Source organism: Pristiophorus japonicus, chromosome 10 (genome assembly GCF_044704955.1).
Source record: "Pristiophorus japonicus isolate sPriJap1 chromosome 10, sPriJap1.hap1, whole genome shotgun sequence".
Lineage (NCBI taxonomy): Eukaryota > Metazoa > Chordata > Chondrichthyes > Pristiophoridae > Pristiophorus > Pristiophorus japonicus.
The window spans coordinates 28,260,050-28,286,580 of NC_091986.1; the positions used below are offsets into that span (position 1 = coordinate 28,260,050).

General features: G+C 45.8%; 1 protein-coding gene across 2 annotated transcripts in view; it reads left to right on the plus strand.

Annotated features, from left to right (window-relative positions):
• klf12b (Kruppel like factor 12b) overlaps window positions 1–26,531 on the plus strand; it is a 245,514-nt gene that overhangs the window by 177,696 nt on the left and 41,287 nt on the right. The window lies entirely within an intron of this gene.

The window sequence follows — 26,531 nt, forward strand, 5'->3', positions numbered from 1 at the left end:
ATAACTCTTCAAGTATGGCAAAAAAAATGCTTTGGGGAAAATTGAGCCCTTAAGGAGGGATATACTTGCATTAGAGGCAGTTCAGAGAAGGTTCACGAGGTTGATTCTTGAGATGAAGGGGTTGTCATATGAAGATTGATTGAGCAGGTTGGGCCTATAATCATTAGAGTTTAGAAGACTGAGAGGTGATCTTATTGAAACGTATAAGATTCTGAGAGGGCTTGACAGGGTAGATACAGAGAGGATATTTCCCCTCGTGGGGAAATCTAGAACTAGGGGGCATAGTTTCACAATAAGGGGTCACACATTTAAAACGGAAATGAGGAGGAATTTCTTCTCTCAGAGAATCATGAATCTTTGGAATTCTCTACCTCAGCTGTGGAGGCTGGGTCATTGAATATATTTAAGGTGGAGGTGGACAGATTTCTGAACGATAAGGGAGTCAAGGGTTATGGAGAGAAGGCAGGGAAGTGGAGTTGAGGCCAAGATCAGATCAGCCATGATTTTATTGAATGGTGGGCAGGCTCAATGGGCTAGATGGCCTACTCCTGCTCCGATTTCTTATGTTCATATGACAGCATGGGATGAATCACATTAGTGTGACTTCTGACTGATGTCAAAATGACAAAAACAGTGGCTCACCTCCATCCTCAAACGCAGCTTGCTGCACAGATCGAAGTCTTAACCGTTGATGTCTATCATCTGATTGACTGTGGGAAGCCTTATTTCCAAATGACACACCCGAGATGTTGGGCAAATCAGTACAGGTCAATACTCTGTCTCTCCAGGTTCAGTCAGCACCTCTGGTGCATGGCTGAGTTGGCATCGGAAGAGTGCATTGGTGTTGAACGTAGGTGTACGGAAGACTAATAATGCTGTTGGTCATATTAGCAGCACACACTTGCATGGCATTCCTCTGTCTGCTATTTAAATGGAGACGTTGATCAGTTTAGTTGAAAATAACAGACCGAGGCATGTTGTCGAAACACGTGAGGCGTTCAGCTGCTATTTTTGCAGCACTACTTTCTAGCTTATAGTTCTTTGGCTAATTCGCAAGAAATCCATCTCAATCTCCCCTGCCTCCCCTCCCCACTCCCTCCGACCTCTGAAAAAAGGCAACAGAAGCTTTAGGCAGGAGCAGAATGGGACCATAGACAAATCGACACTGGGCCCGAAATACTGACCATCATATAAAACGTGAATGGTTTGCACTTATGAGCTGATAGTTGTGAAGGCCACTAAAGTATTTGTAAACTACCATGGAGCTTACTTTGATTGGATCAGCTCATTTAATTGCTGACTTTCTAAGTTGAAAATAGGGATCCATTGTCCATACTCAACGACTCCTTGTATGAGACTGTCAGTGAACTTACCAATACACAGCATCCTATCCCCCAAACTGGAGTCATACTAAACAGAATGCTATCTACCAGGCAAACATCCTCCACCACAGCAGATCAGGTTGATGCCTCTTCCCCTCTGACCACCTCTAAACAGAATAAAAGATTTCCACAGCTCCAACACTCAGTTACTCACTTCATAATAGCCACTGTGAAAGGAAATTAATGAAGGCAGCACCCCTGAAATGATGCCGTACACAGGTATAAACAGCGCTACTGTTTTAAGCAGTCCATTTTAGAGCCCTTTGGAATTTGTTGCTCATCCATAAAGAAATATAAGACACATGGATCAGAATCGGTTCCTAGTCCCGACAGTTTGTTTAATTTGTACCAATTATATTTTGTTTCGGAGATATTTCCCCTGGCTGGGGAGTCGAGAACCAAGGGGTCACAGTCTCAGAATAAGGGGTCGGCCATTTAGGACAGAGATGGGGAGAAGGTTCTTCACTCAGAGGGTGGTGAATCTATGGAATTCTCTACCCCAGAGGGCTGTGGAAGCTCAGTCGTTGAGTCTATTCAAGACAGAGATCGATAGATTTTTGAATATTAAGGGAATCAAGGAATATGGGGATAGTGCAGGAAAGGTCAAAGATCAGCCATGATCTTATTGAATTGTGGAGCAGGCTCGAGGGGCCGAATGGCCTACTCTGTTCCTATTTCTTATGTTCTTAGCAGCCTGGCGAGCTGTTCAGGGGTGTAATGGTTGCATGTGGAAATTTGCTAAAAATGTTTTAGTTTGATTTAGCCAGGCAATAAGAAGTACAACCATGCAGATTAATATTCTTACTGGGCCCAACTTGAAGCCTCTCCTACACACTCTGCTGGATCAACTTGGGGGTGGAGGGCGGGGGTAGGGACTGCGGGTTAGGGGTGGAGGATATGAAGGAAAGTAGCTATCAGTGAAGAGTATGCTAAACAGAAGCAATGAAAGGATTAGAAAAAATGTGATTACTGTAGAATTAGCCCGGAAACAGAATGTATGCAGGCACTGACATTGAGCAAGGACTGGGTCAGCTCGACGTGGTAGCCCCGTTATCAGTGGCGAATTGTGAAGGTTCATATATGAAGAACAGCCACTTGGCGAAGTATCAGAGATCTGTTGGCAGTGGGGATGCTAACTCTTGTTGGATGTATTCCAGGAGGTTTCATCACGTGACCTCCCACCTCTAGCGGCCCTGCCTAGTCGAACAACCCTTTTTTTTTGTATCCCATTTTCAAAATTTCTACAACTGATAAACAAAAGTGGACAAATAGAACGAAATAAAAATTTGTAATGCCCCTATGATTTTTCTCCTGGGTTGATCGCAGCGGCGTCCAGGAGATTAAAACTCCTCATCTTTCCATTCAGCACTTCACAGTTTTCTGGAGCCAGCATCGAGATCAGCAATTTCAGACCGTAACCTCTGCCCACATTTTTTCAGGCGGCAGCTATTGATGATCCTGCTATACCCAACGTTTAACCACTCCTGCCCTCCACCCGATCACAGACTGTCCCTTTTGTTCTTTCCTCCCCTCCTCACTAGCCCCCCCTCCCCCGTCCCTGCCTCTGCAGGTGCTTGAAATCTGTTATGTCCCTAACTTTTTCCAGTTCTGACGACGGCTCACAGACCCTGAAACGTTAGCTCTGTGTTCCTCTCTCCACGGACGCTGCCTGGCCTGCCAGCTGTTTCCCAGCATTCTCTGCTTTTGTCCAGGAGATTAAATCTCAATTCCTGGAGCGTCCAGGGCACTCCCGGAGGGTTGGTGCCCCGAGTTGGTGCTGATGGAACCGTACCTCAGCATGACCTTCAGAAGAGGAAGGGGTTAAACCGAAGAGGGGAAAAAAGTAGGAAGCAAAATTGTAGAAGGAAAGAAAGAAGAATTTGGGACAAATAATAGAAAGGGATGATAAAAGATTGCAGAAAGCACTTTGTTTCCAGAAGTAATAATGAGTTAAAAATCGCAATCGCGGCCGCCTCTTAGTTTTAAAGAGATATTTTCTAACAATCAACAGGAAAATATTTTGTTTACATGGCTAAATTAAATATCTCTAAATACAGAGAATTATAGAGGAATATCACAGAAATGGGCCACCTGGCCCAACCAGTCGGTGTGGTTGCTTCTCCTCCACACTAACAGTAGTCTGAATTTCATGTGTCCATCCGGTTTCCATATCTCTTTATCCCCCTTTCCTTCAAATGTTAACATGGTCTGTGCTTCAGTCACTAACTCTGGTAATACATTCAACAGCCTGACAACCCCCTCTGCCTCCTGCTCCCTGTTCTAAATCTCTTGCATGTAATCATATATCTATGCTCCCTCATTCTAGACCTAGCAACCACTGGAAGCTTCTGCTTCTGCCCATCTTGCTCCATTCCTTCATCACTTTAATCATCCCCATTCAATCACACTGGATTCTCCTCTGTTCTAACAAAAGCAGCTCCAGATTTTCAGGTCTTGCTTTTGATTTGTAATTCCCTGTACCTAGGCATCATCTAGTCAACCTGCACTGTGCCCTCTTTATTGCCTCAACACATTTCCTATAGTGTGGAACCCAAAACTGCTCACAGTACACCAACGGTGTTCTTGCTAAGGTTTTGTGTTGGGGCTGAATTTGCGGGTGTTAATGAAGTGCGCACGTGCTTGTTGGCGCCCCGCAAGTTCCAGGTTTAGCCATGCACTGCGCATGTGCTGAAACCCAATCCTCTTGACAGATCATCCAAATTCGAAATAAATGGGCCTCCGCGGGTAGAGTTGGGCTATCTCCTGCCCAGGGAATGCCCTCTAAATTCTTACGCTGGTAAAAGCAGGCGTGAGGCCCGCTTTTACCAGCGTAAGAGTATTAAAAAAATAGAATTAAATGTTATCACTCACATATACATTAAAAACCCTGTCCAATAAGGTAACTTTATTTCTAACCCTTTAAAAAAAAATGTTCTTTAAAAAATTCAATTTTTGTTTAAAATATTTAATTAAATGGAATTTTAATTCATTTTAAATATGTAATTTTTTTCATCTATTTCATGTGTTTGTGAATTTTTTTAAGTGATCCCCATTCATACTTTGATCCCCATTCATACTTTAATTCATACTTTATGGGAGTACCAAAAGTATGAATGGGGATACACTTTTATTGGTTGGGCAGGCCCACGTGATCCCAGAGGTGCTTGCGAACCACCTGTGCCCCTGGGATAGGTGGGCTGTACCCGCGGGTACCCGGAGAGGCCCAGGAGAGCGAATCTACCAACCTCCTGGGCCACCGGGTAAATTCGTAGATTTTTTGTTTTCCCTCATAGATTCACCATTACAGCTTTCATTTTTTACTAAAACACATTCTCTAGGCATAATCTTACAAATACTGTATGCCCTCCTTGAAAGGGGGCATTATCAAAAATTATACTAGTCGCCCAGTTCAAAGTTTCAATCAGGCGGGAGATTCAGCTTCATTGCATGAAAGCAATGCATTTCACTTGCCCCCTCTTGTGGTTTAAAATGGAAATGCAACATAGACAGGCCTATAATGCTAAAAGCCTTTGTTCTCTAACACACAAAAGGACACATTTATATAGTGCCTTTTTCATGTCCTTGGTGTCATGTATGTAACCACAATGTAACACCACTGTATTACTGTATACACTCAACCTAGATGCACACCTTGACCACAAGGGGTGAACTTGTGGGAGACACTCCTTGCCTGATCACACAGGTATAAAAAGGGAAGTCCCACACAGGGTGATCGTCTTTGGAATCCTGTAAATAAAGAGTTAAGGTCACAGACTGACCTTGTCCCCAGAATGTGCCTCGTGTGGTTTCATACTGCCGAGTAAGGACTTTACACTCGGGAAGGCTGAAAGCTTTTCACAGCCGATGAAATAACGGCACACAATCATGGTGACATCCTTTGCAAGCATCAGAATGACACTTTATTTCAATTATGTAATTGGTTTCATGCTACCTCTCAGCAGACAAACAAAAAAAATTGCTGAACATTTCTGTAGGGGAAATGTTCTTGTACTAAAAGTTCTTGTACGAAAAGATGGTTTGTCGGAATCATTTCCCTAATATTCCTTTGGAACATTTTGTGTGGGAATGAACATTCAGGTGGATTCATACTCCAGATCTGGGGTGGGCAGAATCCAAATTATGGATGTAAAATAGTTGCTGTTTTGGAGGCAGTTCTTCTGCTGTTGGCTGTTTCAGGAACTGCCAACAACAGATCAAATTGGAAGATTTTTACAAATTCCTTCTCGGATGTGGGTGTCACTGGCAAGGCTACTATTTAGTGCCCATCCCTAATTGCTCTTCAGAAAGTGGTGGTGAGCCGCCTTCCTGAACCGCTGCAGTCTGTGAGGTGCAGGTACTCCCACGGCACTGTTAGGGAGGGAGTTCCAGGACTTTGACCTAGCAATGGTGAATCCACAGCGATATATTTCCAAGGCAGGATGATGTGTAGCAGGTGATGGTGCTCCCATGTGCCTGCTGTCCTTGCCCTTCGAAGTGGTAGAGGTCGCGGGTTTGGGAGGTGCTGCCGAAGAAGCCCTTGGCGAGTTGCTGCAGTGCATCTTGTAGATGGTGCACACTGCAGCCACGATGTGCCAGTAGTGAAGGGAGTGAATGTTGAAGGTGGTGGATGGGGTACCAATCAAGCGGGCTGCTTTGTCCTGGATGGTGTTGAGCTTCTTGAGTGTTGTTGGAGCTGCACTCATCCAGGCAAGTGGAGAGTATTCCATCACACTCCTGACTTGTGCCTTGAAGATGATGGAAAGGTTTTGGGGAGTCAGGAGGTGAGACACTCACTGCAGAATACCCAGTCTCTGACCTGCTCTTGTACCCACAGTATTTATGTGGCTGCTCCAGTTAAGTTTCTGGTCAATGGTGACCCCACAGGATGTTGATGGTGGGGGATTCGGCGATGGTAATGCCATTGACTATCAAGGGGAGGTGGTTATAGAAACATAGAAACATAGAAAATAAGAGCAGGAGCAGGCCATTCGGCCCTTCGAGCCTGCACCACCATTCAATATGATCATGGCTGATCATGCAATTTCAGTACCCTCCGCCCGGGGGCTGATCTCTCACCAGGCTGATCCCACCCTTTCCCTCATGCTATTTCCCCTGCCCCCCCCCCCTACACTCCCTGGGGGCTGATCCCCTCCCCAGGGACTGATTCCCCTTTCCCAAGGGGATAATCCCCTCCCCGGGGGGCCTGATCGCCCCTTCCCCTGGGGCGCTGATCCCTTCCCCCTCCTCTGCGGGACCTCATCCCCTCCCCTGGGGGGGCTGAACCCATCCCCCTCCCCTGGGGGGAGGGGTGGGGACTGAACCCCTCCCCTCCTCTCCCTTGGGGGGATGGGCAGATCCCAACCCCCTCCCTCTCTCTCCCTTGGGGGGGCTGATCCCCTCCTCTCCCCTGGGGGGGGGGGGGCTGATCCCCTCCCCCTCCTCCCTGGGGGGGGGGGGGGGCTAATCCCCTCCCCCTGGGGGGAGTGGGGGGCTGATTTCTCTCCCCCCCCCCCCCGGTCCCCCTCTCACCATCGTCGAGCCACCAGATGGGGTTGATGTCACCGCCACCTTTGGCGCTCATGTTCCCGGGCGGTGTGGGTGCTGAGGATGAGGGGCTGTAGGCTCCGTGGGCCCCGCTCTCTCCCACCCCCCCCCCCCCCCCGGGCCGTTCTCTCCGGCGTCCCGAAGCTTCTCGCTCCGCCCGGGCCCCGCGCGCCTCACCAGCCCGCCCGGAAGCGGATGTGGCCCACTCTCGCTTGTTGGAGATGGTCATTGCCTGCTACTTGTGCGGTGCGAATGTTACTTGCCACTTACCAGCCCACACTTGAATGTCGTCCAGGCTTGCTGCATGTGGGTATGACTGCTTCATTTTCTGAGGAGTTGCAAGTGGAACTGAACACTGTGCAAAAATCAGCAAACACCCCCACTTCTGACCTTATGATGGAGGGAACTGAAGATGGTTGGCCCTAGGACACTGCCCTGAGGAACTCCTGCAGTGATGTCCTGCGGCTGTGATGATTGACCTCCAACAACCGCAAACATCTTCCTTTGAGCTAGGTATGACTCCTGCCAGTGGAGAGATTTCCCCCTGATTCCCATTGACTTCAATTTTATTAGGACTCCTTGATGCCACATTTGGTCCATCTCACCTCACCTCTGGAAATCAGCTCTTTTATCCATGTTTGGACCAAGGCTGTAATGAGGTCTGGACTCAATAGGTCCTGGCGGAACGCAAACTGGGTATCGGTGAGCAGGTTATTGGTGAGTAAGTGCCACTTGATAGCACTGTTGACGACACCTTCTATCACTTTGCTGATGATTGAGAAGAACAGGGGAGTTCTCCCCGGTGTCCCGGCCAACCAATTATCCCTCAGCCACGATCACTAAACCAGATTATCCGGTCATTTATCTCATTGCTGTTTGTGGGAGCTTGCTGAGCACAGATTGGCTGCCACGTTTCCTACATTACAACAGTGACTACACTAAAATACAGGTTAAACCTCTCTTATCCAGCACCCTCGGGACATGGCCTGTTCTGGATATGGGATTTTGCCGGATGAGGGGAGGTCACGTTAAATTAGATGGTACAGGTACTGAGCAAGGGGATATCGGGGCTGGCTGGCTTGGTGATGGGAGTGCAGCAGAGAGATCGGAGGGTGGCAGGTGGGAACAATGGATCGTGGGGTCAGGCCAGTGATTGTGGGAGTCGGCAGCGAGGAAGGGCTTCAATTTGTTCATGTCGGAGCGGCCGGGAATGGTACCGGACGAGGGGTGATGCCGGATAAGGGAATCCCGGCTAAGGGAGGTTCAACCTGTAGTACTTCATTGGCTGCAAAGCGCTTTGGTGCACCTCGAGGTCGTGAAAGGTGTGATAGAAATACTAGTTCTTTCACAGAGAATTACAGTTTCCATAGGCATCCTGCGTTCCCATTGAAACAGAACTTAACTGTAAGCAATGTGGTGAAGAGGAGTAGCAAACTTCAGGATTAACAACATATCCCATACTTCTTGGTTATCCAGTGTAAGTCATAGTCCTGGTTTCCTTCATTGGTATAAATAGACCGTACTGTCAGACCATATAACACAAGACTAAAGCCAGTGGCTCACCTCTGAGTCAGAAGGTTGTGGGTTAAAGTCCCACTCCAGAGACTTGAGCACATAAATCTAGGCTGACACTCCAGTGCAGTATTGAGGGAATGCTGCACTGTCAGAAGTGCCAACTTTCAGATGAGACTTTAAACTGAGGCCCTGTCTGCTCTCTTGGGGGGGATGCAAAAAATCCCATGACACTATTTTAAAGAAGAGCTGAGAAATTATCCCCGGTGCCCTGTCCAATATTTATCCCTTAATCAACAAAAGACAAAACAGATTTTCTGCTCATTATCAGATTGCTGTTTGTGAGAGCTTGCTGTGCACAAAATGGCTGCCGCGTTTCCGACATTACAACAGTGACTATACTTCATGGGCTGTAAAACGCTTTGGGACATCCAGTGGTCGTGAAAGGTGCTGTATAAATGTACATCTTTTTTCTTTTAAAGCCAAAGTCAGATTTATCAAAGAATAAAATTCACACAGAAGCAAAAAGAAATCAATGGATGTTAAAATCAAGCAGTTTCTAGAACAGGCAATTAATCTGCAACGGCAGTTCAAAATTAACCCCATGTTGTACACATAAACTGATGAATCAGGAACAATGAAGAAATGCACAACGGCATCTAAAATTTGACACAATCAGAAAAGACAGATTCTTTCCAAGTGGCCAGTTGACAAGTGTTCAGGCTATATTCAGTGTTCAAGTTTTATTTACTCAGTGGATGTTTCACTTTTCCCATATGCTGCTCAAGGTGGCCTGATCGCTGTAGAATGCATTTGCTCATGGCCATGCCCCAGGAAGTCAAACAAACCAGATCAAAGACACAGTAGTTGGAGATGCTCACATTGCTTGTTAATGCATTACCCAGGAAGCGCTAAATATTGGGCCAGAATTTCAGTCGGTATGATGGTGTAGTCTCAGGGGATGTCGGCATACCGTCTTACCGTCACATAGCAAGTTCAGGATTTCCGCATGCGCTTGCGCTAAATCCCGAACTTGCGGACTGTCAAGTGACTTGACAGATGATCCGCACCGACGTTGTAATCCTAATTGTTGCCGCAGAGTTGGACTAAATGTCCGCCAACTTCCCAGCAATTACGCATGAAAATTTTACGGCTGGTGCGAACAGGCGCAGGGCTTGTTATGAGGCTGGAAATGGAAGCATTTACATATGACCCACAGGAATTTGTCAAGAAAAAGTATTATGCCCATGAAAACTAAAGATAGATTTAGATTCCAATAGATTTTTGAAGAAGGCATTATTCTCAGGTTTTTGAAATGTTTTTGCTGGGAGGAAGAAAATGACAATGTACATGACTTACAGAATGCATTCTGCACACACCCTGACTCCAAAATCACAAGTGTAAGTTATTTTCGAAGTACTGAACTGCAAGCACTAACGATCTCTAACAGTATTAATGAGAGACCTTCTGTTTGCTAATTGGAGGATCAGGTCCACTTGATCCCAGGCCCACATGATCACACAGTGCGCCCCTGGGATCCATGGGCCACACGATGCTGCCCTCTACTACACAGTTTCTGACAGCGACCTTTCGAAGGAGGGTTCCCAGCAGGCAAGTGTTCGGTTCGGATGTCGTGGCGTAATCTTTAACGCCGCCGGCAACCAAAAAATCTGGGCCATTGTAAACAATGTGGGGCCGAAATTGCCCCTTTTTATAGCACCTCCGGGGTGTGCAATGGCCTTTTCGGGGTGCCTCCGGGGAAATTACCCCGTAGGTTTGGTGGGCGCTGTCCCAGTAACACTTGGACCGGCGAGCAGTCTGCAGTGACATCATTGCCGTGCGCGCCAACCCACGCCGACCACTTTCCGCCCCGCGGGGGAAATTGCGGGTCGCGAAGTTGGCGGACATTCGCCAGCGGGGCGCTCCTTAAAGGGGAGCCCTTTTGCTCCCCGGGTCGCCATCTTTATTTGTCAGCCAACTCTGGGGTCGGCCTGACAGTGGCAGCCCTCGTGTCGACTGGGCCGCCATCGTGCAGCCCGGTACTCCGTTTTGGATGCCGGGCTGCTGGCCCGGTTCATTGTTCCCCGGTGGTTCAGTGGCGGCCACCAAAGGGCCTGCAGAGTGCGGAGAGACCCTCCCCTTTAATTGAAGGGAGGGGCATTGTAGCCCATCAACGCTACGTGGATACGCTGCTTCCTTTGAGGGGCTTACGGCCCAATTTGGCATTGTGGGCAGTACTTCCAGGCCTGTCGCTGGAAGTCTTGGCCCCAGAAGCTTACCGCTCCCAATCGGGGCGAAGGACATTTTCGGCCCCCGTGCATTCGGCTTGCTTTTGTACAAGGCACACTGTTTTTGGAGTGAATATTGACACCACTGTGTCAGCCAATCTGTTGGAGGAGGGGTGGGACTTGTGGTTTTAATTTCTAGAGCCCTGGACTCACAACCAAAACTACAGCAAAGGGAGTCTCCCAATTATTTCTCCAGAAAAATGCAGTGTGTAGAGGATGCAGTGTGTGAGAGTTGTGTACAGACCACCAAACAGTAGTTGTGAGGTTGGCGACAGCATCAAACAAGAAATTAGGGATGCATGCAATAAGGTACAGCAGTTATCATGGGTAATCTACATATAGATTGGGCTAACCAAACTGGTAGCAATACGGTGGAGGAGGATTTCCTGGAGTGTATTCGGGATGGTTTTCTAGACCAATATGTCGAGAAACCAACTAGATGGCTGGCCATCCAAGACTGTGTGATATGTAATGAGAAAGGACTAATTAGCAATCTTGTTGTGCGAGGCCCCTTTGGGAAGAGTGACCATAATATGGTAGAATTCTTTATTAAGATGGAGAGTGACACAATTAATTCAGAGACTAGAGTCCTGAACTTAAGGAAAGGTAACTTCGATGGTATGAGACGTGAATTGGCTAGAATAGAATGGCAAATGATACTTAACGGGTTGATGGTGGATTGGCAATGGTAAACATTTAAAGATCACATGGATGAACTTCAACAATTGTATATCCCGGTCTGGAGTAAAAACAAAATGAGGAAGGTGGCTCAACCGTGGCTAACAAGGTAAATTAAGGATCGTGTTAAATCCAAGGAAGAGGCATATAAATTGGCCAGAAAAAGCAGCAAACCTGTGGACTGGGAGAAATTTAGAATTCTGCAGAGGAGGACAAAGGGTTTAATTACGAGGGGGAAAATAGAGTACGAGAGTAAGCTTGCTGGGAACATAAAAACTGACTACAAAAGCTTCTATAGATATGTGAAGAGAAAAAGATAAGTGAAGACAAACATAGGTCCCTTGCAGTCAGAATCAGGTGAATTTATAATGGGGAACAAAGAAATGGTGGACCAATTGAACAAATACTTTGGTTCTGTCTTCACGAAGGAAGACACAAATAACCTTCCGGAAATACTAGGGGACAGAAAGTCTGGTGAGAAGGAGGAACTGAAGGAAATCCTTATTAGGCGGGAAATTGTGTTAGGGAAATTGATGGAATTGAAGGCCGACAAATCCCCAGGGCCTGATATCTGCATCTCAGAGTACTTAAGGAAGTGGCCCTAAAAATAGTGGATGCATTGGTGATCATTTTCCAACAGTCTATCGACACTGGATCAGTTCCTATGAACTGGAGGGTAGCTAATGTGACACCACTTTTTTAAAAAGGAGGGAGAGAGAAAATGGGGAATAATACACTGGTTAGCCTGACATCAGTAGTGGGGAAAATGTTGGAATCAGTTATTAAAGATGAAATAGCAGCGCATTTGGAAAGCAGTGACAGAATCGGTCCAAGTCAGAATGGATTTATGAAAGGGAAATCATGCTTGATAAATCTAGAATTTTTTGAGGATGTATCTAGTAGAATGGACAGGGGAGGACCAGTGGGTGTGGTGTATTTGGACTTCAAAAGCCTTTTGACAAGGTCCCACACAAGAGATTGGTGTGCAAAATCAAAGCACATGGTATTGGGGGTAATGTATTGACGTGGATAGAGAACTGCTTGGCAGACAGGAAGCAGAGAATCGGGATAAATGGGTCCTTTTCAGAATGGCAGGCAGTGACTAGTGGGGTGCCGCAGGGCTCAATGCTGGGACCCAAGTTATTTACAATATACATCAATGATTTAGATGAAGGAATTGAGTGTAATATCTCCAAGTTTGCAGATGAAACTAAGCTGGGTGGCGGTGTGAGCTGCGAGGAGGATGCTAAGAGGCTGCAGGGTGACTTAGAAACATAGAAAATAGGTGCAGGCATAGGCCATTCGGCCCTTCGAGCCTGCACCACCAGTCAATAAGATCATGGCTGATCATTCCCTCAGTACCCCTTTCCTGCTTTCTCTCCATACCCCTTGATCCCCTTAGCCGTAAGAGCCATATCTAACTCCCTCTTGAATATATCCAATGAACTGGCACCAACAATGCCACAGGTTAACAACTCTCTGAGTGAAGAAGTGTCTCCTCATCTCAGTCCTAAATGGCCTGCCCCTTATCCTAAGACTGTGACCCCTGGTTCTGGACTTCCCCAACATCGGGAACATTCTACCCGCATCTAACCTGTCCCGTCCCGTCAGAATCTTATGTTTCTATGAGATCCTCTCTAATCCTTCTAAACTCCAATGTATAAAGGCCCAGTTGATCCAGTGTCTCCTCATATGTCAGTCCAGCCATCCCGGGAATCAGTCTGGTGAACCTTTACTGCATTCCCTCAATAGCAAGAACGTCCTTCCTCAGATCAGGAGTCCAAAACTGAACACAATATTCCAGGTGAGGCCTCACCAAGGCTCTGTACAACTGCAGTAAGACCTCCCTGCTCCTATACTCAAATCCCCTAGCTATGAAGGCCAACATACCATTTGCCTTCTTCACCGCCTGCTGCACCTATATGCCAACTTTCAATGACTGATGAACCATGACACCCAGGTCTCGTTGCACCTTCCCTTTTCCTAATCTGCCGCCATTCAGATAATATTCTGTCTTCGTGTTTTTGCCCCCAAAGTGGATAACCTCACATTTATCTACATTATACTGCATCTGCCATGCATTTGCCCACTCACCTAACCTGTCCAAGTCACCCTGCAGTCTCTTAGCATCCCCCTCAAAGCTCACACCGCGACCCAGTTTAGTGTCATCTGCAAACTTGGAGATATTACACTCAATTCCTTCATCTAAATCATTGATGTATATTGTAAAGAGCTGGGGTCCCAGCACTGAGCCCTGCGGCACCCCACTAGTCACTGCCTGCCATTCTGAAAAGGACCCGTTTATCCCGACTCTGCTTCCTGTCTGCCAACCAACCAGTTCTCTATCCACGTCAGTATATTACCCCCAATACCATGTGCTTTGATTTTGCACACCAATCTCTTGTCAAAAGCCTTTTGAAAGTCCAAATACACCACATCCACTGGTTCTCCCTTGTCCGCTCTACTAGTTACTTGGACAGGTTAGGGTAAATGTGGATAAATGTGAGGTTATCCACTTTGGTGGCAAAAACACGATGGCAGAATATTATCTGAATGGTGGCAGATTAGGAAAAGGGAAGGTGCAACGAGACCTGGGTGTCATGGTTCATCAGTGATAAGGGGTAAGCCATTTAGGACTGAGATGAGGAGGAACTTCTTCACTCAGAGAGTTGTTAACCTGTGGAATTCTCGACCGCAGAGAGTTGTTGATGCCAGTCCGTTGGGTATATGCAAGAGGGAGTTAGATATGGCCCTTCCGGCTAAAGGGATCAAGGGGTATGGAGAGAAAGCAGGAAAGGGGTACTGAGGTGATGATCAGCCATGATCTTATTGAATGGTGGTGCAAGCTCGAAGGGCCGAATGGCCTACTCCTGCACCTATTTTCTATGTTTCTATGTTACAGTATACAAATTATGTGCCCAAAATCAATCCCAGTCACTTACACCAGTGTGGTCTCCAGGTGCGATGTTTTTTATTTATTCTTGGGATGTGGGCATCACTGACAAGACCAGCATTTGTTGCCCATCCCTAAATTGCCCTTGAGAAGGTGATGGTGGGCCGCCATTTCAGAGCGCTTGCTGCTATTTCAGAGGGCAGTTTCGAGTCAACCATATTGCTGTGAGTCTGGAGTTACATATGGGCCAGACCGGGTAGGATGGCAGATTTCCTTCCCTGAAGGACAATAGTGAACGAAATGGGTTTTTACGATAATCCTGTAGATTCGTGGTCACCATTACCGATACAGGTACAATGCCTGAAATCCGGAATCCTCAGAATGGAGTCCGTGCCGGTTTTGGTTTTTCCCCGGATTTCAGACAAGAAAATCGATAGTCTGAAATCCAGAATCCTCAGGACCAAATTCGTGCCAGATTTCAGGATTTGCCGGGTTTCAGACCTCGCTGCCCGCTAATCCTCTGCTCCTCACCGAAATGTCCGGTTTTCAGAAGTCCAGAATCAGGATGTTGCACCTGTACTACCAGATTTATTTAATTCACTGAATTTAAATTCCACAGCTGTCGTGGTGGGATTTGAATACACGTCCACAAATCATTAGTCCAGGCTTCTGGATTACTCGTCTAATAACATAACCCAGTTGACAGAGGAATTACCCTATCTCCATTCTGGCCGGGACTTGTGGCGCCACTATATGCAGCTTATTTTTTATGACAGATCAGCCATTAGAGGTACCAAAAACATTTGCCAGTTCATACACAGCCATAGTTTCACAGCTGGGAGAGTATTTCTATTGCAATTATCTGGCAGTGGTGTCAGACAGCATTTTGAGCATTTAACTGTATCAAGCACATGCAAAGATAACAGGACTCTTTACAGAGGCAGTCAACCGAATCACATTTTAAATTCGCAATACTCCACCTAGCTAAAAATTAAATTCCGAAAATATAGAATACAAAAATATTTGAAGAAGCAATTCTCAATGGAGCGACCCTCTTTGGGGTCAAGTTTCCCCAGGAGTTGCTCCTATTTTTTTGGAGCAACTAGTTTTTTTTGGAGTATCTAAAAAATTGCAATTCTCCCCATTTAGTTTGCTCCAGTTTAAGTGAGTTAGTTCAGTTTCTTTTTCGTTCATTTTTTTTTTTCAAAAGGGTGTGTTACCAGCCACTTACGCCTTTTTTGGCCAATTAAGTAAGTTTAGACAGCCAATAGTTACTCCAAACTAACTTCGGCCAGCGTATGTCGCCACTTTTGTACGTTCAGAAATACCTTGCAGACGCTTTAGAAATCAGGCGCAGATAGCCAGAGATTGGGGGGGGGGGAAGGGAAGTTGGAGGATTTTCCAAAGCACTAAACACCTTCAAAACAACGTTAAAGAAGCATAAGTACAATTAAAGCACTAAGCACTAAACAAAGCAATACATTTAAAGCACCAAGCACCAAACAAAGCACAAAAGTAAGCATTCATTAACAAATAATAAATTCAAGGGGTGGAGGGAGAGGGAGCAACATTAAACATACGATCCTGCTCAGGTCCCATCCTACTCATGTCTTGCTTCCAATCACTTTGCTTTCCTGCTACCCCCGCAGCCCCCGAACATCTCCGAGACAGTCCCAAGGAACTCTCAATGGTCGCAGTCATCTTCCTTCTTGATGGTCACTTTTGCCAGCTCCTTCTCCCTTGTTTGGCTTTCTGTTCCCGGGATCTCCTGTCTCCGATGACGGACATTGCCGTCTGTTCCCTCGCAAGTCGTGGCGGAGAGCCCGTTCGGCCCGGGCTAGTAGCGGTGTGCTTCGGGCCCCTCCCACACAGCCTGCAGCACACGCACACAGAATCTGGGAGCGAGGAGCTACTGCCCATGCACGCACAGTCTAGTGCACATGTGCAGAGGTGTTTTCAGCGCCGGGACCTGGCTCCGCCCACCCCCCCCCCCCCCCCCCCGCTGGTTCTGCTGGGCTCCACCGAGTCAGAAGGAGGCCTGATGAGTGTGGAGAATACCATGGTAAGGATTAGGTGCGCTTTTTGTTCCAGAAAGTCGGTGGACCTCATGGAGGTACGCTGTTCTAAGGCTCGGTGGAATCTTGGCCCCATTGTGTGCATCTTATCTTTGGCAGCCCACATTGTATTGAGCAGGAATCAACTTTTGTTTTTTCCAGTCCTGCTGACCCAAAGGATTCAATTTATGTTGCATTCACTGTGGCTGCCTAGGCCCCAAAATCTGGAATTCCTTCCCGAAACCTCTCCGCCTAACTCTCCTCCTTAAAACCTCATGTCACCTTCAATTATCTCCTTATGTGGCTCGGTCTCAAATCGTGTTTGATCATGCTCCTGCAAAGCACCCTGGGACATTTTACTACGTTAAAAGCGCTATGTGAATGCAAGTTGCTATTCTTGTCAACAGCAGCCCCGATTTCACTTGCAGCACCTCCTCATTTACGACTCAGCACTGCTGACAAAATCGGGGTCTGCTGCTGCTGTAGGCAGTGTGGTAATGTAATGCCACATATATCGTAGTCCTTGGGGCCCTATAGGCAATAGAGCTGGTGCAGCAATCTAAGCTGCTGTCCCACTTCTTTCTAGCCTGCATTGGCCTCCTTCAGAAATATTATGGGTATGGTAGCACAGTGGTTATGTTGCTGGACTCGTAATCCAGAGGCCTGGACTAATGATCCAGCGACAGGAGTTCAAAACCCACCAGGGCAGCTGGGGAATTTAAATTCTGAATTTAAAGAAAAGCTTGAATCAATAATCATGAAACTACTGGATTATTGTAAAAAACCTATCTGGTTCACTAATTCCTTTAGGGAAGGAAATCTGTTGTCCTTACCCAGTCTGGCCTATTGTCATCATAGGCGGTCCCTCGAATGAGGATGACTTGCTTCCACAGGAGTTCACAGATGTTTCAATGAGGACCTGAACTCCAGTTGAAGGGATGGAAGATGCCTGTGCGTGGATTTTTTTAACGTGTGGTGACCGTTGCACACCAGCCACCACATAGGCTTGACAGAGTTAGGCCTTTATCCAGTGGCAAGGGTTAACCAGGACGACTGGAGACCTGCTCTGCTGCACGGACCTAGTGCGCGCACATATCGCAGTGTGGGCTGGTCCGTGCTGCCCCTGGGCCCTTGGCTCCTCTGGGCCCCGTACCTTTATTTGCCGCACCTCTGCCACGATCTCTCGCCGCTCCTCCGCCACAAACATTCTATTATGTGGTACCTTATCAAAGGACTTGTGAAAATCTAGATAAATTGCAGCTACTGCCTTGTCTACGCTCTCTGTTACCGCTTCAAAAAATTCAATGATGTTGGTCAAGCAACACTTTCCCTTTTGATATCCATGCTGACTATTATTATATTTTTGGTTTCTAGATGTTTGTCTATTTTCTCCTTTAGTAGGGATTCCATTATTTTTCCAACCACCAATGTTAAGTTGACTCGTCTATAGTTCCCTGGACATGTCCTATCTCCTTTCTTAAATACAGGTATTACATTAGCTATCTAGCAGTCCTCTGGCATTATCCATTTTTCGAACAACTTACTAAATATGTGTAGTAATACCTCTGCTATTTCTTCCCTAGATTCTTTTAAAATGCATGGATATAATCCATCCATCCCAGGGGTTTTATCCTCAAAGTTTCATTATTTTTTTAATTTAAATTAAATTATTTCATTATTTCAAAATTTCACACATCTGGCCTATATGTTGTTGACTCTTAACTGCCCACTGAAATGGTCTCGCAAAGCCGACAAAGTTGTATAAGCCGACTCACCACCACCTTCTCGAGGGCAATTAGGGAAGGGCAATAAATGCTGGCCTTGCCAGTGATGCCCAAATCCTGTGAATTAATAAAAGAAAATCTCATGGGTAGAAAATGAAGGAATAAATTTGGCAAAATTCTCACTCTTGTCACAGCTCCAGACCTACAACGTTCCTGATTTACCGCAGTAGAAAATGGAGAGCTCCATGAATCAGAGTATGCTGCTCCCCCAGAGCCCAGTTCATGCTCCCATTGAGCGATACTCTGTGACGGGAGCGGAACTGCTCGTGATTTATACCGATAGTCATAATCAGCGCATCTTGCAACCGAAGTTGACAGCATAGTGATTGATCGGGGTGGAGCCCTTCAATCACATTATGCACGCAAACGTCGCACAATCTGTGAAGAGTTAAATCCAAGGCTGGATCAGTAAATGATTTTTGTAGTGGAATATGTTTGACGATTCAGATACATCAAGCACCACAGTGTTCTGGTTCAAAATGTATTCAGGGTTTTGTACAATAATTAATGCTTTGCTGAATGAACCCAGGTCATTCAGACTACATTTTACAACTAATACCTATTGTGTCAGTGTACAGATAACAAAGTACTCAGAATACGCTTCATTGTTTCATCAGTCCTGTACAGAACAATATCAGTACTGTTCCCATTTGACAGCAATTAATCAAATCTAATTGTGTCAATATTTTTCTTTCGCAATCAGTTACTGGTAGTGCTCATTGGCAGTTCTGTGTTATTTTTGGGTGTGCATTACTCAAACAATAAATACAACTAGTTGTTTGAGTGCACTGTGAGGACACTGATTCAGTTGTACCGTTTCTAAAATTGGTTAAATCATGTACTGACAGGAAAACTTGTGGCAGTACTGGCTTTTCTCTTCATGTCTTTTTTTTTGTGACATAAGACTGCTATAATAACACATTGAGCTCTGGAATTCTGCTAGGCTATGTGGTGTGATGCTTGACACACTGATCCGAGAATCTGAGTTAAGACCCAGTCAGAAGACTGGTGGCTAAAGTTTCATGTCTTTCAGACAGTCACTGAGAGGCATGAACGATGAATTGAGGCCTTTGTGATGGACATGAAGCTATAACACTAAACTGTTCTTTCTGATCAGCAGAAGCTTCAGTCGACTTGAGATGGTTAAGTTACAAAGATTGGAGAGTCACAACCTTGGGGGATCCATTATTGACAGAATACCAGGAATAGCATGCCTTGGGCTTCCTCAATGGCTCAGTGAGAAATTCCATGAAACCTGCACTGGAAATTTCCTCAGAGCTCCTCTTATTCTTTGACAGTACTTTGGCAGAAGTTTGGTGGAAACCCCCCTGGTGTCAGTCGAGTTTCCACTGAAGATATGGCGGTGAAGTAGGAAAATCTTCTTCAGTGCCAAACTTGTGGTTTCCCCTCAGCAACTCATCGATCTCAATAACAAACAAGCAGCTTCCAAACTTCAATACCTCTGGGGAGAATCTGACACCTTGCTCACCCTCCTGCTTAAGATACAATTTTTAGCAATCGCCACAGAAAATATTTCCTTTTGAAGTGCATGGCATGTGAAGCACATCTCCAGTGTGTACCAGCCGATTACTCTCAATATATTTGTAAGATGCCCTTGCAATTAGTTCCCTGCCAGTTGGAAGTCTAGGAAGATGTTGGCACATTATCATGTTACCATATTGAGCATGAAAATCATGCGAAATACACATGGACAATGTTCCCACTAAGGCGCGAGGTCCTGCGCAGGCTGCGTTCCTGCCGCTGGAAGAGATATCGTGAATGCGCGGCCGTGCGGAAAATTTAAAGGGACTATGCGCAAAAAAAAAATGAGAGCGAGCATTACATGTGAGGGGATGATTTTCGTCTGCTTGTTGTCCGTTTCCCACCCGAGTTGGAAATCAATTGGTGGTGGGGCGGGGGAGGGGGGTGGGTGGGTAAAGGGCATCTTGGCCACTCCTCCGATGGCCAAGAAACTGCAACATTAAATGGGTGAGCAGCACACCAGCTTGATTTGGGCGTATAGCTGCTTAAATAGGCAAGTTACGATCCTACGCTGTTGTAGGACTCCAATTACAATTGTACGGTATAAATTGGTGCCATGCACATTGGAGTGGTGCAGATGGACCAGGCTGGTTTAAAGAAGAAAAGCCAAAGGAAGAGGCACCGAAATTTTTTTTTAAAAATCGAAATATACAAGTTATCTAATATAAATTTAATTGAAAGAACTTTGGAAAAAGTAAATTTAATATTTGCTTTAACTCCTCAAACATAGCCTCTCATATATCATTGGCAGAATCTCTGGCTAGACATCTTGGCCTAGAAATTCGATTAAGCCGGAAAACGGGCGGTGTCACCGCGGGCCAAGGTGACCAGCCGCCCGCAAAAAGAGCGCAGGCAGGACCGGTATTTTGGTGCTGCTACTGATTTAAAGGAGCGCAGCGCAGAAGCTCCCGTGCAAGGCACGAGAGGAGTGGCGTGGGAGTACACAAGGTGACCGTAGCTCGGAGCAGCGGCAATCGTGAGGAGGCTAGCATGGCGAGAGGAGCGGCACGGGAGTACACGGGCGGCAGCAGTTTGGAGCAGCGGCAGATCGTTGGGGGCCAGCTGGTGTAGAGGCTGAAGGTAAAACAAAGAAGTAGAAAGAAATCGAAGAGTGATGTCACAGCCAAGCAGGTAAATGATTGGCTGGTAGATTGGTGAGTATTTAAATTTTTTTTCTTCTTTTATTTCCTCATCAGTAGGTAACTTTTGACATTCTTGCCAAATTAAGTTAATTTAAGGATTAAGTCATGGCAGGAGAACCCAGACCCGTGTCATGCTCCTCCTGTGCTTTGTGGGAACTCACAAACACTTCTGTCCCTGACGACTACATGTGCAGGAAGTGTGTCCCGCTACAGCTCCTGACAGACTGCATTGCGGCACTGGAGCTGCGCATGGATTCACGCTGCAGCATCCGCAATGCTGAGGATGGCGTGAATAGCACACTTAGTGAGTTGGTCACATTGCAGGTAAAGGTTACTCAGGCAGATAAGGAATGGGTGACCATCAGGCAGAGCAGTGGAAGGAAGGTAGTGCAGGGGTCCCCTGCGGTCAACCCCCTCCAAAACAGATACACCGTTTTGGGTACTGTTGTGGGGGATGACTCATCAGCAGTGGGCAGCAGCAACCAAGTTCATGGCACCATGGGTGGCTCTGCTGCACAGGAGGGCAGGAAAAAGAGTGGGAGAGCTATAGAGATAGGGGATTCTATTGTAAGGGGAATAGATAGGCGTTTCTGCGGCCACAATCGAGACTCCAGGATGTTGCCTCCCTAGTGCAAGGGTCAAGGATGTCTCAGAGTGGCTGCAGGACATTTTGGAGGGGGAGGGTGAACATCAAGTTGTCGTCGTGCATATAGGTACCAACGGTATAGGTAAAAAACAGGATGACGTCCTACAAGCTGAATTTAGGGAGCGAGGAGTTAAATTAAAAAGCAGGACCTCAAAGTTAGTAATCCCAGGGTTGCTACTGGTGCCACATGCTAGTCAGAGTAGGAATTGCAGGATAGCTAAGATGAATATGTGGCTCGAGGAGCAGTGCAGGAGGGAGGGATTCAAATTCCTGGAACATTGGAACCGGTTCTGGGGGAGGTGGGACCAGTACAAACTGAACGGTCTGCACCTGGGCAGGACCGGAGCCAATGTCCGACGGGGAGTGTTTGCTAGTGCTATTGGTGAGGGGTTAAACTAATATGGCAGGGGGATGGGAACTTTTGCAGGGAGACAGAGGGAAGTAAACTGGGGGCAGAAGCAAAAGATAGAAGAAAAGTAAAAGTGGAGGGCAGAGAAACACAAGGCAAAAATCAAAAAGGGCCACATTACAGCCAAATTCTAAAGGGACAAAGTGTGTTAAAAAGACAAGCCTGAAGACTCTGTGCCTCAATGTGAGGTGTATTCATAATAAGGTGGATGAATTAACTGCGCAGACAGCTATTGACGAATATGATACAATTGGGATTATGGAGACATGGCTCCAGGGTGACCAAGGTTGGGAACTCAACATCCAGGGGTATTCAACATTTAGAAAGGATAGACAGAAAGGAAAAGGAGGAAATTAACGCAATAGTAAGGAAGGACATTAGCTTGGATGATATGGAATCTGTATGGGTAGATCTGCGGAATACCAAAGTGCAGAAAACACTAGTGGGAGTTGTGTACAGACCACCAAACAGTAGTAGTGAGGTTGGGGACAGCATCAAACAAGAAATTAGGGATGCGTGCAATAAAGGTACAGCAGTTATCATGGGTGATTTTAATCTAGATATAGATTGGGCTAACCAAACTGGTAGAAATACGGTGGAAGAGGATTTACTGGAGTGTATTAGGGATGGTTTTCTAGACCAATATGTCGAGGAACCAACTAGACGGCTGGCCATCCTAGACTGGGTGATGTGTAATTAGCAATCTTGTTGTGCGAGGCCCCTTGGGGAAGAGTGACCATAATATGGTAGAATTCTTTATTAAGATGGAGAGTGACACAGTTAATTCAGAGACTAGGGTCCTGAACTTAAGGAAAGGTAACTTCGATGGTATGAGATGTGAATTGGCTAGAATAGACTGGCGAATGATACTTAAAGGGTTGACGGTGGATAGGCAGTGGCAAACATTTAAAGATCACATGGATGAACTTCAAAAATTGTACATCCCTGTCTGGAGTAAAAATAAAACGGGGAAGGTGGCTCAACCGTGGCTAACAAGGGAAATTAGGGATAGTGTTAAATCCAAGGAAGAGGCATATAAATTGGCCAGAAAAAGCAGCAAACCTGAGGACTGGGAGAAATTTAAAATTCAGCAGAGGAGGGCAAAGGGTTTAATTAGAAGGGGGAAAATAGAGTATGAGAGGAAGCTTGCTGGGAACATAAAAACTGCAAAAGCTTCTATAGATATGTGAAGAAAATAAGATTAGTGAAGTCAAACATAGGTCCCTTACAGTCAGAATCAGGTGAATTAATAATGGGGAACAAAGAAATAGCAGACCAATTGAACAAATACTTTGGTTCTGTCTTCACTAAGGAAGACACAAATAACCTTCCGGAAATACTAGGGGACCGAGGATCTAGTGAGAAGGCGGAACTAATGGAAATCCTTATTAGTCAGGAAATTGTGTTAGGGAAATTGATGGGATTGAAGGCCGATAAATCCCCGGGGCCTGATAGTCTGCATCGCAGAGTACTTAAGGAAGTGGCCCTAAAAATAGTGAATGCATTGGTGATGATTTTACAACAGTCTATCGACTCTGGATCAGTTGGTGTGGACTGGAGGGTAGCTAATGTAACACCACTTTTTAAAAAAGGATGGAGAGAGAAAACGGGGAATTATAGACCGGTTAGCCTGACTTCCCGTAGTGGGGAAAATGTTGGAAACAATTATTAAAGATGAAATAGCAGCACATTTGGAAAGCAGTGACAGGATCGGTCCAAGTCAGCATGGATTTATGAAAGGGAAATTATGCTTGACAAATCTTCTAGAATTTTTTGAGGATGTAACTAGTAGAGTGGACAAGGGAGAACCAGTGGATGTGGTGTATTTGGACTTTCAAAATGCTTTTGACAAGGTCCCACACAAGAGATTGGTGTGCAAAATTAAAGCACATGGTATTGGGGGTAATGTATTGACGTGGATAGAGAACTGGGTGGCAGACAGGAAGCAAAGAGTAGGAATAAACGGGTCCTTTTCAGAATGGCAGGCAGTGACTAGTGGGGTGCCGCAGGGCTCAGTGCTGGGACCCCAGCTATTTGCATTATACATTAATGATTTAGATGAAGGAATTGAGTGTAACATCTCCCAAGTTTGCAGATGAAACTAAGCTTGGTGGTGGTGTGAGCTGTGAGGAGGATGCTAATAGGCTGCAGGGTGACTTGGACAGGTTAGGTGAGTGGGCAAATGCATGGCAGATGCAGTATAATGTGGATAAATGTGAAGTTATCCACTTTGGTGGCAAAAACATGGGCAGAATATTATCTGAATGGTGGCAGATTAGGAAACGGGAAGGTGCAACTAGACCTGGGTGTCATGGTGCATCAGTCATTGAAAGTTGGCATGTAGGTGCAGCAGGTGGTGAAGAAGGCAAATGGCATGTTGGCCTTCATAGCTAGGGGATTTGAGTTTAGGAACAGGGAGGTCTTAGTGCAGTTGTACAGAGCCTTGGTGAGGCCTCACCTGGAATATTGTGTTCAGTTTTGGTCTACTAATCTGAGGAAGGACATTCTTGCTATTGATGGAGTGCAGCGAAGGTTCACCAGACTGATTCCTGGAATAGTAGGACTGATATATGAGGAGAGACTGATCGCCTGGGCCTGTATTCACTGGAGTTTGGAAGAATGAGAGCAGATCTCATAGAAACATATAAAATTCTGACAGGACTGGACAGGTTAGATGCAGGAAGAATGTTCCCGATGTTGGAGAAGTCCAGAACCAGGGTTCACAGTCGAAGGATAAGGGGTAAGCCATTTAGGACCGAGATGAGGAGAAACTTCTTCACTCAGAGAATTGTGAACCTGTGGAAGTCTCTACCACAGAGAGTTGTTGATGCCAATCCGTCAGATATAGTCAAGAGGGAGTTAGATATGACCCTTACAGTAAAGGAATAAAGGGGTATGGAGAGAAAGCAGAAAAGGGGTACTGAGGTGAATGACCAGCCATGATCTTATTGAATGGTGGTGCAGGCTCGAAGGGCCGAATGGCCTACTCCTGCACCTATTTTCTATGTTTCCAGCGGTAACATCAGCAGGAGGCCAAAGGTCGGGTCTAAAGGCATTCTCAGGAGATGGCAATTTCTGGAAGTGAACTGCTATGATTCCGATTATGGTCCTCGGTTGGCAGAGAGGGTATGCAAGATAAATGAAAGCATAAAAATAAATGAATCTGTCATATTTTAAAGAAAGCAACCAATATTTTCAATTCTACTCCGCAGAATACAAATAAAAGCAACCTTTTCTTTTAAGACGCATACATAGTTAATAAGATTTGTTATTTTCACTGTAAATCTTTTTAGGAGTATATCTCTCTAGAAAGTACTTGGATAACCATTTTGAAAGGGCAATGGTGCACTGGAATTGGGAGATTTGTTTGCAATACTGGATATCTGAGCTGGCATAGTGATCCATGACTCCTCCCTGAATACAGCAAGAGGTGTAACAAGTTTACTGGATACCCTGAACATCGATGCAAGTCAACTCCTTCAGAAACAGGAAAAAGTACTTTGGTCTCCTTTCATTGGAAAAGTAATAAGCGCACACCTGTTACTTCAGAGGAACAGGAATATACGAACATTTGGAACAAAAACAGCAAACTTTTACAAAGCCCAAATATCATTTCATTTCCAGTTTACTGACACAACTGCAAGCAACAGTAATGGATCGGGCCTTTAGATGCGGTACAAGACCCCCAGACTGTTTGTAACCATATGCTGTTCTATACACATTCTGTGCCAGAACTCACTGACCTGCTCCGGTTGAGTGCCAGCATCTAAAGTGTATAGAACAGTCTTACAGTCTGCTGATGTGTTTCTGTAGCAATCACCATGAGCCATCTCACTGGACTGAACACATTCTGCAGAGTTATTGAAGACTTTGGCGGAGATCTATTAAACAATGCCAGAATCCAGCCAAACGGCCAAACGACCAAAGTTAAAGTTATTTGGGTGTAACTTAGTTAAAAGTAGCACGGTAAATATGAATTGTACAGAATGTTTATTATACTATAAGTAAGTTTATAGCTCAGCGCCGCGTTCTCTCGGCACTACGCACCGTCAATGGCTGCACGTACGGACGTGCTTTGGAGAGGGCGATAAGAGGAGCGGCAATGTACAAAATCGCTGAATGTGCGTCAATTCGGCGTTGCACGCCGATTGACATCACGCTCCGGTAATTAAAATACTTGCGGTGAGAGCAGGCAACAGCAGCGCTCCCAACCTGCCCAAAATGGCGGTTGCCGGAAGTGAGGCGGACGCTATTTTTTCTTCAAAACCAACCTTAATGGCCGGTGCTAAAGGTGCCACTTTCTAGGCCCTTATTTCTTTGATATTTATCATGTCATGTTGATCATAGAATTATAGAATTATTTGGCCCTCTTTGAAAGAGCTATCCAAGTAGTCCCACTTCCCTGATATTTCTACATAGCTCTGTAAATTTTCCCCCTTCAAATATTTATCTAGTTCCCTTTTGAAAGTTATTATTGAATCTGCTTCCCCCGCTCTATCCGGCTGTGCGTTCCAGATCCTCACCACTTGCTGCGTAAAAAATACTTACCTTCATGTCGCCTCTTTTTTTTTGTCAATTACCTTGCCTTCACGTGAGATAATTTACCTAATGTAACAATCAGTTCTGGTTCCTATTTATGATGTGGTCATTGTGTTTC